Here is a 16,369-nt window from a genome sequence, read left to right on the forward strand (position 1 = left end):
ACCTTCCGCTTTGAATGAGGCATTTCCACAAAAGGAATCAGTCAGCAGCAGTGAGGTAAGAGTAAAATTCAAACGAAAGGCATCAGCAAGCACGATTTTCCTCTGTCTCTCTAGCGACTCCTCACACCGCCGCCATTTTGACCACTCCCCTCGTTTCACCGTTGTTTCTATCAAAATCTGCAATAGAGTAGACACACCGGATGGTGTGAATAACATGAAGAAAGACCTGGCGAAACTTGAAGAATGGTATGAAATTTGGCAGCTGAAATTTAATGTTAAGAAATGCAAAGTCATGCATTTGGGCTGCAAAAACCAGAGGGAATAGCTGTTTAGGGGATGAAGAACTTATGTGCACGACAGAAGAGTAGGACTTGGGTGTGATTGTATGTGATGATCTTAAGGTGGCCAAACAAGTTGAAAAGGTGACAGCGAAAACTAGGATGCTAGGTTGCATAAGGAGAGGTTTGGCCAGTAGGAAAAAGGAGTTATTGATGCCCCTGTATAAGACTTTGGTGAGATCTCATTTAGAATATTGTGTACAATTCTGGAGGCCGCACCTTCAAAAAGATATAAAAAGGATGGAGTCGGTCCAGAGGAAGGCTACTAAAATGGCATGTGGTCTTCATCATAAGGCGTATGGGGACAGACTTAAAGATCTCAATCTGTATACTTTGGAGGAAAAGCGGGAAAGGGGAGATATGATAAGAAACGTTTAAATACCTACATAATTTAAATGCGCATGAGTTGAGTCTCTTTCATTTGACAGTAAACTCTACAATGAAGGAGAAGTTAAGAGGTGACAGGCTCCAGAGTAATCTAAGGAAATACTTTTTTACAGAAAGGGTGGTAGATGCATGGAACAGTCTCCCAGAAAAGGTGGTGGAGTCAGAGACTGTGGCTGACTTCAAAAAGGCCTGGGGTAGGTACGTGGGATCTCTCAGAGAGAGAAAGAAAAGCACAGTTACTTACCGTAACAGTTGTTATCCAGGGACAGCAGGCAGATATTCCCACACATGGATGACGTCACCGAAGGAGCCCCGCAGCGGACAGCCTCGAAAGCAAACTTGCTTGAAGATCTCAAGCTTTCGAGTGCTGTAGCGCGCAGGCGCGCGTGCCTTCCCGGCCGAACTAGGGGGCGCATCTCCTGTGAGGATCCTCAGTTCAGATACCAAGCCAAGAAGCCAACCAGGGGAGGTGGGAGGGTTGTGGGAATATCTGCCTGCTGTCCCTGGATAACAACTGTTACGGTAAGTAACTGTGCTTTATCCCAGGACAAGCAGGCAGCATATTCCCACACATGGGTGACCTCTAAGCTAAGTAAAAAGGGATGGAGGGAAGTTGGCAATTCAAGAAAAAAGATTTTGCAAAACAGATTGGCCAAAATGGCCATCCCTCCTGGATAAAGTATTCAGACAGTAATGAGAGGTGAAAGTATGAACCAAGGACCAAGTGGCAGCCTTGCAGATTTCCTCAATAGGAGTTGATCTGAGGAAAGCTACCGACGCCGCCATAGCCCGAACTTTGTGGCCCGTCACTCGACCTTGCAGAGGAAGACCAGCCTGAGCATAACAGAACGAGATGCAAGCAGCCATCCAGTTGGAGATGGTACGCTTCGAGATAGGACGTCCCAACCTATTCGGATCAAAAGAGATGAAGAGTTGAGAAGATGTTCTGTGAGGTTGAGTACGTTGGAGGTAGAAAGCCAAAGCGCGTTTGCAATCCAACGTATGAAGTGCCACTTCTCCAGGATGAGAATGCGGCTTTGGAAAAAAGACCAGCAAAACAATAGATTGGTTGATGTGAAATTCCAAAACAACTTTAGGTAGGAATTTAGGATGAGTACGAAGGACTACCTTATCATGATGAAAGACCGTGAAAGGAGGATCTGCAACCAATGCTTGCCACTGATTCGGCGAGCTGAAGTGAGGGCAATTAAGAAAACAGCTTTCCAAGTGAGATACTTGAGGTGAGCCCGGTCAATAGATTCAAAAGGAGGTTTCATCAGTTGAGCCAGAACAACATTAAGGTCCCAAACCACAGGAGACGGTTTAAGAGGTGGATGCAGATTAAAAAGCCCTTTCATAAAGGGGAAACCATGGGATGCGCAGAAAGAGGTTTCACATCCAGAGGCTGATGAAAAGCAGCAATAGCACTGAGATGGACTCAAATAGATGTAGATTGAAGGCCCGATTGGGACAAGTGAAGTAAATAGTCCAAAACCAACGGTAAAGAGGAAGACATCGGATGAAGTTGACGAGAGGAACACCAAGCAGAAAATCTAGTCCACTTCTGGCCATAACATTAGCGAGTGGATGGCTTCCTGGAAGCAAGAAAAACATCTTGAACAGACCGAGAAAATTGAGAAGGGTCTGTTATGTCGAAAGGTACCAAGCTGTCAAGTGTAGAGACTGCAGATTGGGATGAAGTAAAGACCCTTGACTCTGAGTGAGCAGAGAAGGAAAAACTGGTAAAAGTAGAGGCTCCCTGACACTGAGTTGAAGTAGAAGGGAGTACCACGGTTGTCTGGGCCACCGAGAAGCTATCAGAATCATGGTGGCACGTTCCGCCTTCAGCTTGGCAAGAGTCTTGAGAATCAGAGGAAATGGAGGGAAGGCTTAAAGAAACTGCTCCCTCCAGTCCAGAAGAAAGGCATCCGCTTCGAGACGATGAGGCGAGAAAATGCGGGAGCAGAACAGAGGCAGTTTGAAGTTGCCGGGTGACGCAAAAAGGTCTATCTGAGGGGTCCCCCAGCGATGAAGCGTGGGGGAATTGAGTGTCCACTCGTGAGGTTGCAGCAGACGGCTCAATTTGTCTGCCAGACAGTTCTGTTGACCCTGTATGTATACAGCTCTGAGAAAGATGTTGTGAGAAATCGCCCATTTACACAACCTGAGAGCTTCTTTACAAAGGGAGTGAGATCCCGTCCCACCCTGTTTGTTGACATAATACATAGCCACTTGATTGTCTGTCCGAACCAGGACTACCTGGTCGTGAAGCAGGTGAAGGAAAGCTTTGAGAGCAAGGAAAATCGCTCTGAGTTCCAACAGATTGATATGACACCGGCGATCTGCTGACGTCCACAACCCTTGAGTACGGAGACCATCTACGTGGGTTCCCCAAGCGTAGGTGGACGAATCTATCATGAGCACTTTCTGATGTGGAAGATTGTGGAACCGCAAACCTCTGGAAAGATTGGAAGAGAGCATCCACTAGCGGAGAGACTTCTTTAATAAAGGAGTTACCATTATATGGCGAGAAGGCGCGTTCAGTGCTTGTTGCCAGGGTCCACTGAGGAATGCGAAGGTGAAGTCTGGCAAGGGGAGTCACATGAACCATAGATGCCATGTGACCGAGCAGAATCATCATCTGACGGGCAGACACTGTCGAAAGGGAAGACATTTGCCGGCAGAGTCGACAGAGGGTTTCTTGACGATTTAAGGGTAGAAACGTTCTCATGTGGACAGAGTCCAGAGTCACGCCAATAAACTGAAGGGACTGGGCTGGAACCAACTGAGATTTGGGGAAGTTTACATGGAACTCTAGACTTTGAAGAAAAGAAATACTCTGATAGGTCGCTGTTATAACCCCTTGAAGAGAAGGGGCTTTGATAAGCCAATCGTCGAGATAAGGAAACACCTGTAGCCCTCGAGAGCGCAGGGCTGCAGCCACTACGACCAGACACTTGGTGAATACTCTGGGGGAGGCGGCAAGGCCGAATGGCAGAACCCTGTATTGAAGATGAAGGTTCCCCACCTTGAACCTGAGATATTTGTGAAAGTTAGGATTAACAGGTATATGAGTATAAGCCTCTTCGAGATCTAGTGAGCACATCCAATCCCCCTGATCCATTAAGGAATACAAGGTTGGAAGCGAGAGCATGCAAAACTTCTCTTTGACTAGAAATTTGTTGAGGGCTTGAAGATCCAGAATGGGTCGCAAATCCCCTCTCTTCTTGGGCACCAGGAAATACCTGGAGTAGAACCCTAGATTGTGTTGGGAAGGAGGTATCTCCTCCACCGCTCGAAGGCAAAGGAGCGCCCGAGCTTCTTGAAGAAGAAGGGGGAGTTGTGAGGACCTGGAATGACACTCTCTTGGCGGGTGATCTGGTGGTACCTGAAACAGGCGCAGAGAGTATCCCTCGCGGATCGTTGTCAGCACCCAGAGGTCCGATGTAATACTTTCCCAACGTGATGAAAAAAGGGAAAGTTGACCTCTAATGGGCAGAAGAGAATTTTGCAGAGAGGATGGAATGCTCTCTACCGGAACGTCAAAAAGACGGAGCCGGTTTGGTGGCAGCAGGCGCCTGAGATTTCTGAGGGCGTTGCTGCTGCTGAGGACGTCGAGGAGGTGGTCTAGAAAATGCAGGAGTTGTTTTCATGGGATATCGACGAAGTGGCGGTTTATATGCCCGGGCAGTAGACGGTTTGGGCTTAGACCTGATCAGGGAAGCAAAAGAGCGCTCATGCTCAGAGAGCCTCTTGGTGGCAGCTTCAATTGAGTCGTCGAACAACTCATTCCCCTGACAGGGTAAGTTGGCAAGACGGTCCTGTAAATTTGGGTCCATATCGACTATGCGGAGCCAGGCAAGGCGACACCCGGGAAGAAAGCTCAAAAGCATCATAAGATGCCTGCAACATAAAAAGCCTCAACTGAGAGAGAGACTGAAGGATCTGTTTAAATTCAGACAGACGGTGTTTAGACAAGTCTGGAAAAAAAGATGGCAACAGCTTCAAAAAATGGTTGAAGTATGATGTAAAAACATAATTGTAATTCAAAATTCTGTTTGCCATCATAGAATTTTGGTACAAGCGACACCCAAACTTGTCCATAGTGCGACCTTCACGACCAGGAGGGACTGTTGCAGAAATTTTAGATGGATGAGCTTTCTTGAGGGAGGACTCCACTACTAAAGATTGGTGAGAAAGTTGTGACTTCTCAAATCCTTTACAGGGGACAGTGCGATAACGGGATTCCAGCTTTGATGGAATAGCAGTGACAGAATAAGGTGTCTCCATATTGCGGATGAAGGTCTGTTTAAGCACTGGTGTCATGGGCAAACGCAAGGTCTCCTTGGGAGGATGCGCTAGCTCCATGTCAGTCAAGTATTCTGGGATATATTTGGAATCTGAATGCAAGTCTAAATGAAGAGCTTGACCCATATCATAGACAAACTTGACAAAAGAGGAAGACTTGGAAGAAGAAGGTTCCTCAGGGGAGGCAGACCTGGAACGAGGAGCCACGGAATAAGAGGGTGAAGACTCACGTGAGTACTGAGACACCGGTTCCGACTCCACTCTCACTGTCACTGAAGAAGCCCCACTCCCAGTTTGTGGTGGAGGGAAGGAATGCTTCCTCTTCAGACCCCTCGAGGGGGATGTCCTCGGAGTTCGGGGGTAGAATGCCTCGAAACTGGAGGAGAGAGATCTCGATGTAAAGACCTCGAGAAAGGAGTCCTCGACCTCGAATGTCTCGAAGATAAAGAAGAAGAAGCAGCAATCTTCGTCTTCGAGGAAGTGTCCCGATGCCTCGAGTTCTTCGAAGCAAGGTGTTTCGATGGCCTCGAGCGATGCTTCGGATGAAGCAAAGAGGATCTCGAGGCGATATCCGGCGAGGAGTCTGAAGAAGAAATTCTCTTGCGAGACCTGCCCCATGGATGCTGGGTCAGGGTTTCCAGGCTGCTGCTCAGGCTGGTCCACCCGAGGCAAAGTCGAAGACGGGACTAACTGAGCTACAATAGAAGAAATTTGTGTAGTCAAAATAGACTTGAGCATATCTTCAAACATTGGCACTGAGACCAAAAGATTTGTCAGCAAAGGTGCTCCCGTACGCTCCAAGGAGGACGACCTCGATTTAGAGTATTCCCGAGACTTGGAGGCACGTTTCGTCGAAGGCTTCGAGGAGAGAGGCATACCCAGAGCCCCGGGCAGCTCTGGAGGCTTCTTGAGCATGGTACCTGAAAAGGAAGCAGGAGACTTACCCCCAGAAGCAGGCTTCAAGGACGGGATCAAGGAGACCTTCGAGGCCGAGGACCCTGAGGTCTTTGAGGCCGAGGTCGAAGCAGGGGTCGAGGGCGAGGCCTTACCGCCCGAGGTCGCTCCCGATGTCGAGGCCTTGGGACCCAAACGAGTCGAGACCGTCGAGGCCGAGGTTTTTTCAGGCTCCATTTTGAAGAGATCAATGAATCTGTCGCAGCGAAAAGCACGAGGCTGAAGGGTCAGACAGCGATCACCATCTTCTGGACGATGAGTGCGACCCAAACAGACCATACTCCGACTATGAGGGTCGGTGATAGAAATCGTCCTGCCGCACATAGTAACATAGTAACATAGTAGATGACGGCAGATAAAGACCCGAATGGTCCATCCAGTCTGCCCAACCTGATTCAATTTAAATTTTTTTTTTTTTTCTTCTTAGCTATTTCTGGGCGAGAATCCAAAGCTTTACCCGGTACTGTGCTTGGGTTCCAACTGCCGAAATCTCTGTTAAGACTTACTACAGCCCATCTACACCCTCCCAGCCATTGAAGCCCTCCCCTGCCCATCCTCCTCCAAACGGCCATACATAGACGCAGACCGTATAAGTCTGCCCAGTAACTGGCCTAGTTCAATCTTTAATATTATTTTCTGATTCTAAATCTTCTGTGTTCATCCCACGCTTCTTTGAACTCAGTCACAGTTTTACTCTCCACCACCTCTCTCGGGAGCGCATTCCAGGCATCCACCACCCTCTCCGTAAAGTAGAATTTCCTAACATTGCCCCTGAATCTACCACCCCTCAACCTCAAATTATGTCCTCTGGTTTTACCATTTTCCTTTCTCTGGAAAAGATTTTGTTCTACGTTAATACCCTTTAAGTATTTGAACGTCTGAATCATATCTCCCCTGTCTCTCCTTTCCTCTAGGGTATACATATTCAGGGCTTCCAGTCTCTTCTCATACGTCTTCTGGCGCAAGCCTCCTATCATTTTTGTCGCCCTCCTCTGGACCGCCTCAAGTCTTCTTACGTCTTTCGGCAGATACGGTCTCCAAAACTGAACACAATACTCCAAGTGGGGCCTCACCAATGACCTGTACACCTTCTTCCTTCTACTGACTACGCCTCTCTTTATACAGCCCAGAATCCTTCTGGCAGCAGCCACTGCCTTGTCACACTGTTTTTTCGCCTTTAGATCTTCGGACACTATCACCCCAAGGTCCCTCTCCCCGTCCGTGCATATCAGCTTCTCTCCTCCCAGCATATACAGTTCCTTCCTATTATTAATCCCCAAATGCATTACTCTGCATTTCTTTGCATTGAATTTTAGTTGCCAGGCATTAGACCATTCCTCTAACTTTTGCAGATCCTTTTTCATATTTTCCACTCCCTCTTCGGTGTCTACTCTGTTACAAATCTTGGTATCATCTGCAAAAAGGCACACTTTTCCTTCTAACCCTTCAGCAATGTCACTTACATACATATTGAACAGGATTGGCCCCAGCACCGAACCCTGAGGGACTCCACTAGTCACCTTTCCTTCCTTCGAGCGACTTCCATTAACCACCACCCTCTGGCGTCTGTCCGACAGCCAGTTTCTGACCCAGTTCACCACTTTGGGTCCTAACTTCAGCCCTTCAAGTTTGTTCAACAGCCTCCTATGAGGAACTGTATCAAAGGCTTTGCTGAAATCCAAGTAAATTACATCTAGCATATGTCCTCGATCCAGCTCTCTGGTCACCCAATCAAAAAATTCAATCAGGTTCGTTTGGCACGATTTACCTTTTGTAAAGCCATGTTGCCTCAGATCCTGTAACCCATTAGATTCAAGGAAATACACTATCCTTTCTTTCAGCAACACTTCCATTATTTTTCCAACAACTGAAGTGAGGCTCACCGGCCTGTAGTTTCCTGCTTCATCCCTGTGACCACTTTTATGAATAGGGACCACATCCGCTCTCCTCCAATCCCCAGGAATCACTCCCGTCTCCAGAGATTTGTTGAACAAGTCTTTAATAGGACTCGCCAGAACCTCTCTGAGCTCCCTTAGTATCCTGGGATGGATCCCGTCTGGTCCCATCGCTTTGTCCACCTTCAGTTTTTCAAGTTGCTCATAAACACCCTCCTCCGTGAACGGCGCAGAATCTACTCCATTTTCTCGTGTAATTTTGCCAGACAATCTCGGTCCTTCTCCAGGATTTTCTTCTGTGAACACAGAACAGAAGTATTTGTTTAGCACATTTGCTTTCTCCGCATCACTCTCCACATATTTGTTCCCAGCATCTTTTAGCCTAGCAATTCCATTTTTTATCTTCCTCCTTTCACTAATATATCTGAAAAAAATTTTATCTCCCTTTTTTACATTTTTAGCCATTTGTTCTTCCGCCTGTGCCTTCGCCAAACGTATCTCTCTCTTGGCTTCTTTCAGTTTCACCCTGTAGTCCTTTCTGCTTTCCTCTTCTTGGGTTTTTTTATATTTCATGAACGCCAACTCTTTCGCCTTTATTTTCTCAGCCACTAGGTTGGAGAACCATATCGGCTTCCTTTTTCTCTTGTTTTTATTGATTTTCTTCACATAAAGGTCCGTAGCCATTTTTATCGCTCCTTTCAGCTTAGACCACTGTCTTTCCACTTCTCTTATGTCCTCCCATCCTAACAGCTCTTTCTTCAGGTACTTTCCCATTGCATTAAAGTCCGTACGTTTGAAATCTAGGACTTTAAGTATCGTGCGGCCGCTCTCCGCTTTAGCCGTTATATCAAACCAAACCGTTTGATGATCGCTACTACCCAGGTGAGCACCCACTCGAACATTAGAGATACTCTCTCCATTTGTGAGGACCAGATCCAATATCGCTTTTTCCTTTGTGGGTTCCGTCACCATTTGTCTGAGCAGAGCCTCTTGAAAGGCATCCACAATCTCCCTACTTCTTTCTGATTCCGCAGACGGAACATTCCAGTCCGCATCCGGCAGGTTGAAATCTCCCAACAGCAGAACCTCCTCTTTCCTTCCAAACTTTTGGATATCCACAATCAGATCCTTATCAATTTGCTGCGATTGAGTCGGAGGTCTGTAGACTACACCCACATAGATAGAAGTTCCATCTTCTCTTTTCAGAGCAATCCATATCGCTTCTTCCTCTCCCCAGGTCCCTTGCATATCGGTCGCTTGGATATTGATCTTTACATAGAGAGCTACTCCTCCACCTTTATGACCATCTCTGTCCTTCCTAAAAAGATTATATCCCGGTATGTTTGCATCCCATCCATGTGATTCACTGAACCATGTCTCTGTGATAGCAACAATATCTAGATCTGCCTCCAATATCAGGGTTTGCAGATCATGAACTTTGTTGCTTAGACTGCGAGCATTTGTGGTCATCGCTTTCCAGCTATTTTTCAGCGATAATCTCCTTTTTCGTATGGATTTTTGTGTCGTTTCACTTTCCGTTGCAATACTAAGAAATGAGTTGCTGATATTGCTTATGTTGCAGCCTTTACTACTATCACATCTTTTCTTTTGCCGGGGGTGGTCTCTATAATTGTTCTTCGTACATACACCACCCCCACCTTCTAGTTTAAATGCCTAGAAAAATATTGTCTAAATTTCTCTGCAAGGTTTCTTTTTCCTGCTGTAGTAATATGTAGCCCATCAGTGCAATATAGCTTCTTGTCCTTCCATGTATTTCCCCATCCTCCTATGTACCTGAAGCCTTCTTGATGACACCAGGCTCTGAACCATCTATTAAAGTCCTCTGTGTTTTTCACTCTTTGCTCTCCTTTTCCATATGCAGGCAGTATTTCAGAAAAAGCTAAAGTCTTTACAAAAGGTTTCACGCCCTCACCAAGCTCCCGAAAAGCTTTCTGTGCTGCAAGTGTGGAGTAGTTGGCCAGGTCATTTGTTCCCAGATGGATAACAACATCAGTGTTAAAATCCTTAGTTTCTTCCTTAATTATAGTCAGTATTTGCCTGGAACTCCTGGTAGCTGAGGATCCTGGAAGACATTTCACTATTTTGGTCTCCTCGCCCTGTGTTCCAAGGTTAATGCCTCTGATGATGGAATCCCCCAACAGTAATAGTTTTCTGTTTATGGCTTTTTTATTTGTACTTAGGGTGCTCTTGTTCTCTTGAGTTTCCTTCATTGGTTCAAGTCCCACCTCCCTTCTGTTTTCCTGAGTATCGCAGTGCACTAGTGGAGCGAAGGAATTCTGTAGAGGTAATATTAGTGAAGGTGGATGTTTCTGTGTTATATGTCGCAGTCTTCCTGAGCCTACTGTGACCCATTTATTCCTGGGCTGTTTTATTCTTTGAGGTAGAGGTGGTAAGTTGGTATGATTTTGTGGAGTGATGGAAGCTGCTTTAATTGTATTCAATTCCTGTTTAAGTTTGCAGAGCTCCTCCTTAATACTGGCAAGTTGAAGACAGATGGGGCAAGCCTTAAGCCTCCAAATAGTATGTCTTGAAATTAAAGCACCACAGTGATTGCATAGAATAAAGGTCATCTTGATTGGTTGTGAAGTGACTTGATTTGAGTAGTCCTGATTATATGGGTCTCTATATATGAATAGTGGTCCCTGGGGTTGGTGGGACTATAAGTAAGACTACAAGTAAGGCAGAAATATAGGCTCTATACCACCTAAAACACAGTATTTTAAACAAAACTGCAGGTTCTATCAGTGCTACCCTAAAACACAGGATTTATAACAGGATTTTCCCTATTTTAGTCACCCTGAGCCACAGGCACCAGAAATATAGGCTCTATACCACCTAAAACACAGTATTTTAAACAAAAATGCAGGTTCTATCAGTGCTACCCTAAAACACAGGATTTATAACAGGATTTTCCCTACTTTAGTCACCCTGAGCCACAGGCACCAGAAATATAGGCTCTATACCACCTAAAACACAGTACAGTGGTGCCTCACACAACGAACTTAATCCGTTCCAGGAGCAAGTTTGTTATGTGAAACGTTCGTTGTGTGAAACGCGTTTTCCCATAAGAATACATGTAAAACAAAATAATTCGTTCTGCAGCCCTGTTTTCCCATAAGAATACATGTAAAACAAAATAATTCGTTCTGCAGCCCTACATTTCCCTCCCTCCACCTCACCTTATATGCAGAGTTTGCCAGCTTTCTTTTTCACCCAGCCGCACGCTTTCAAAAAGCTGTGCACGCGCAGCTGCTGAAGTTGATCAATGTTCTCCTCTCCTGCAACTTCCGGTTTCCGGTTGCGTCAGAGGAGAAGATTGAACAACAGAGCATGCGCGCATGTGCTGCTCTTTGAAAGTGTGTGGCTGGCCGAAAAAGAAAGCCGGAAAACTCGGCATCTAAGGTAAGGTGGAGGGAGATGATGGAACACTGCATTCAGACAGGAGGGTGCTGCTGTTCCCGGCTCACATTAGGAAGCGGCGAGAGTAGTTCCGCCCCCCCCCCCCGGGCCCCTCGGGCGACTTCGTTGTGTGAAACGAAGTTCGTTATAGGGAGCAAGACAAAAAGTTCGTTATGCGCAGCGTTCGCTGTGCAAGGCGTCCGTTATGCGAGGCACCACTGTATTTTAAACAAAAATGCAGGAAGAGGAAATAAGATTTAACAGAGGAAAGAGAAGGATTTATTTTTTTGTGCTTTTTTATATTTTTTTTTAGTAAGAAACAGGGAGGAGAAGAGAAATTAAGCAGATATAATGCTGAAAACCAGTGAAAAGAGCAGAATATGAAATGCTGAGTAACTTAGCTTTTAGAAGTTCACAGGGCAGCCTTGTTTCAGCAATGTTTAAACCCAGGCTGGGACATAGAAAAAATAAAGTCCGTCGAAAAAAGGGAAAAGAGCCTAGGCCTAAGCCTGCGGACTCAGAAACAAAAAAGAAACCAAAATTTTTTTTTTTTACTTTTTCTTTTCAAAAACAATAAAATAAACAAGGGAATAAACCCTAAGCACGGCGACCAAAAAAAATAACAGCCGCGGTGAGAGAAGGCAAATTGCTGCAGAGCCAGAAGCACAAGTCTTCTCAGCTCCGCGGAAAACAATAAACTGAGGATCCTCACAGGAGATGCGCCCCCTAGTTTGGGCGGGAAAGCAAGCGCGCATGCGCGCTGCAGCACTCGAAAGCTTGAGATCTTCAAGCAAGTTTGCTTTCGAGGCTGTCCGCTGCGGGGCTCCATCGGTGACGTCACCCATGTGTGGGAATATGCTGCCTGATTGTCCTGGGATAATAATGGTTACTACGGATAGGCAGACTAGATGGGCCATTTGGTCTTTATCTGTCATCATGTTTCTATGTTACAATTACCCATACATAGCTTAAAGAACTTTAAATACGTAACTATCAAATTTACGGGTCCTTTTACTAAAGCGCACTAAATCAGTTAGTGCGCCTTAGTAAAAGGACCCCTTAATTTTTTTTTTGATTGTGCAATTTCAATTATAATATGCTGTGAAAAAAAAATTTTCTAAATTTGGGAGTCATTAAAAACATTTGCTAAGTTTAGTGTGCCGGAGCTAAAAAATGTTTGAGAGACACTGTCTTATAGACTACAGCAACCCCCCTTGAAGCAGGTCCATTTGATTTGTTCTTTAGTTAACTTGCATAATTAACTAAGGAATCATAATGGATTCGATGATCTTTTGGACAAACAACATAATAAAATAAGTTATACAACTATCCCATAATTGTGAACAATTTACACTATAAATACTTTCTTTTTTATTAAATGAGAAACTATAAGCCGTCATGGTTCATTAGTAAATTTACAAATGCCAAGAAAAAAAACCAGCTTTCAGAACACCAGCATTTCATAGTATACTGTATTTTTAATGAAATCCAATAATAAAGTATTTTTATCACTCTTATTTTCAAAAGGTTTTTAAGGCCTCTTTTTTTTTATTATTATTAATCATTTTATAAAATAGAATAGAATGCAACACAACAGACAATATACAAATAAGAATGCTCCCGATCCCCCACATCCCTGAACTAATACAGCAAATTCCTCACTAGACAGAGATACATATCTCATGTCCAATCCCCCCCACTACCATAAGCACTCCCAAAGCACTGCAATATCCACCCCTCCCACCCCTCCCCCACCCCTACGCATCAGAAAGGAGTATGCAGTTTGTCCTTCAGAATGCCCCCCCTATTCACCCCTCCCTCCCTCCCCCTCCCATTTTTTGTCTAAATACCTAAAAAAGGATGAAAGAAGAGCAAAAATTTTCTTCCAGGTCCATTCCTATTGTTTATAGTAACCATAATGTTGAGCAACAATACGCTCCATCTGCACCAGCTGACAGAGCTTCCCCAGTCACAGCAGCCCTGCTCTTCCACTGCTGGGCAATGAGACATTTAGCAGCTGCTAGGCCCATCCATACTAATTTGGTCCTCCAAGAAGAAGTTCTAACATTATGCAACCACAAAATACAAATCTGAGGCAAGAGTTGAACTGGATCCTGGATCCAGGTTGTCAACATGGTAATAACATATAACCAAAATACTTGGATATCAGGACAAGCCCACCAAATATGTAAATAGGAACCCCTTTCTCTACAACATCTCCAACAAACATCTGTAATCTGTGGGTACATATTATGCAATCGCTCAGGAGTCAGATACCAGCAGGTTAACACTTTGTATGCATCTTCCTGTACAAGCACACATTGTGAAGCCTTCTGGACCTCCAAACAAATTTGCATCCACTCCTCCTCTTGTAAACTAAAGCCCAGATCCTCCTCCCATTTATGCCTGTACAGATAATGAAGTATGTCCTGCCCTCGAAAGTACAGATACAAATTTAATATCAGCCTGGGTGCCCGCCCCAAATGCACCCATAAGTTTTACAGATGCTTTAATGTCTGCGGTAACTCCCTCCACCAACCCACTGAGATCATAAAATGCCGTAACTGCATGTAGGCAAAAAAGTCACCCTGAAGACCCTCAACCCTCCCTACTAAGTCATCAAAGTTAGGTAACCTCCCACCCACCAGAATATCCCGAAATGTAATTAAACTCATATCAGCCCATCTTAGAAAAGTCCTCCTATCATATCCCACCAAAAACTGTGGCTCTTCCCTAATAGATGCCAAAGATGACCCCTCCCCCCAGTATATTCTTTTTTTCCAGACCTTACCCCATAAGCATAGAAGATGTCTCAAAAAAGGATTATGCAACTCCTGCAACCTCTCTGAATCAGAATAAGACACCCAGAGCCAATACTTCAATTTACAGTGTGGAAGGAAGCTTTGCTCTAAGTGGACCCCCCAGTTTACCATCCGCTATAAACATGTCCAGTAAAAAGCGCAACTGGGCCGCCAAATAGTACCAGTGTAAGTTTGGAACTGCTCGGCCCCCTGTCTCCCAGGTGGACCAAACACCCGTTGTGCCAAGGAAGATCTTGCTTGACGAACTTGCTGCACTTCTTCGAGGGAGTAAACAGGCAGATAGACAAGGGTGACCCGGTCGACATCGTATATCTGGATTTTCAGAAGGCGTTCGACAAGGTCCCGCATGAATGACTACTTCGAAAAATTGCGAGCCATGGAATCGAGGGTAAAATACTCATATGTAATAAAAACTGGCTGGCGGATAGGAAACAGAGAGTGGGGGGTGAATGGAAAATACTCGGACTGGAAAAGCATCATGAGTGGAGTGCCCCAGGGATCGGTGCTTGGACCCGTGCTCTTCAACATATTTATAAACGACCTGGAAATTGGCACAAGTGAGGTTTTTAAATTTGCAGACGATACAAAGTTATTCAGAATAGTGAGGACACAGGATTGCGAAGACCTACAAAGAGACATGAATACGCTCGAGGAATGGGTCGCAAAATGGCAAATGAGGTTCAATGTGGATAAGTGTAAGGTGATGCATGTCGGTAACAAAAATCTTATACACGAATACAGGTGCAGTACTTGGAGAGACCCCCCAGGAAAGAGACTTGGGAGTACTGGTCGACAAGTCAATGAAGCCGTCCAGCCAATGTGCAGCGGCAGCGAAAAGGGCGAACAGAATGCTATGGGATCACGAACAGATCGGAGAAGGTTATCATGCTGCTGTACTGGGCTATGGTACACCCTCACCTGGAATACTGCGTCCAGCACTGGTCACCATATATGAAGAAGGACACAGTGCTACTTGAAAGGGTCCAGAGAAGAGCGACTAAAATGGTTAAGGGGCTGGAGGAGTTGCCGTACAGTGAAAGATTAGAGAAACTGGGCCTCTTCTCCCTTGAAAAGAGGAGACTGAGAGGGAACATGATCGAAACATTCAAGATAATGAAGGGAATTGACTTAATAGATAAAGACAGGTTGTTCACCTTCTCCAAGGTAGAGAGAACGAGTGGGCACTCTCTAAAGTTAAAAGGGGATAGATTCCATATAAATGTAAGGAAGTGGTAGAAAACTGGAAAGCTCTTCCGGAAGCTGTTATAGGGGAAAACACCCTCCAGGGATTCAAGACAAAGTTAGACAAGTTCCTGCTGAACCGGAACGTATACAGGTAAGGCTAGTCTCAGTTACGGCACTGGTCTTTGAACTAAGGGCCGCCACGTGAGTGGACTGTTGGCACGATGGACCACTGGTCTGACCCAGCAGCGGCAATTCTTATGTTCTACCATGCCAAATATATGTACAAAATTATTTGTGGAGGGACTTAGACCCTAGAGGGCACCTCTAATAGTGCTTGAAACAAAAACAAGTGCAGCAAAACATTCATTTTAATCACAGCTATGCGCCCCCACCACAATAGCCAAAACCCATGCCATTTTTGCAAATCAGCCTGCACCAATTTAAAAATTCCAGCATAGTTAAGATCATATAAGCGAGATAAATCCCGTGGCAATTGTATACCCAAATATCTAAGATGACCGCCAGCTTTCTGAAAAAGAAAAGACTCAAGCAAACCCTGTTCCTAGCACTGATTTATCCATATTTATTTTAAATCCAGCAATCTGGCCGAAGAAGCGAAACACTTCCAATAATACTGAAAAAGTGAGGGCCGGGTCTCTCACATATGTTTCAAGTTTCAAGTTTATTGATTTTTAATATACCGACCATCAATTGGTATCTAGCCGGTTTACAATAAAAGATAAAATAGAAGTAAAATTATGCTTATAGATAGTAAAATTAATAAAAGAGCAAAGGGGAAGTGGACATTAAGGACATTTGACGATGACAAACATGAAAGTGAGGTTGACAAGAGAAGGAGGGGGAAAGTTACATTATTAGTGGTGAAAGAATATCATCCGCAAAAAGACCCAATTTATGTTCCATCCCTCCCAAATGTATACTTTGAATATCTCCCATGCACCGAATCCCAAGCACGCTAAAGGCTCAATATAGATGGCAAAAAGTAGCGATGATAAGGGGCACCCCTGTCCCATACTCCAAGCAATGGGAAAAAAATCTG

At 45.0% G+C, this 16,369-nt stretch overlaps 1 protein-coding gene across 4 annotated transcripts in view; it reads right to left on the minus strand.

Moving 5' to 3' along the window:
- The window catches only part of WDR7 (WD repeat domain 7), a 606,257-nt gene that overhangs the window by 555,794 nt on the left and 34,094 nt on the right, over positions 1-16,369 (minus strand). The gene's annotated exons all lie outside the window — the stretch shown is intronic.

The sequence above is a fragment of the Geotrypetes seraphini genome, chromosome 1, assembly GCF_902459505.1.
Source record: "Geotrypetes seraphini chromosome 1, aGeoSer1.1, whole genome shotgun sequence".
Classification (NCBI taxonomy): Eukaryota; Metazoa; Chordata; class Amphibia; order Gymnophiona; family Dermophiidae; genus Geotrypetes; species Geotrypetes seraphini.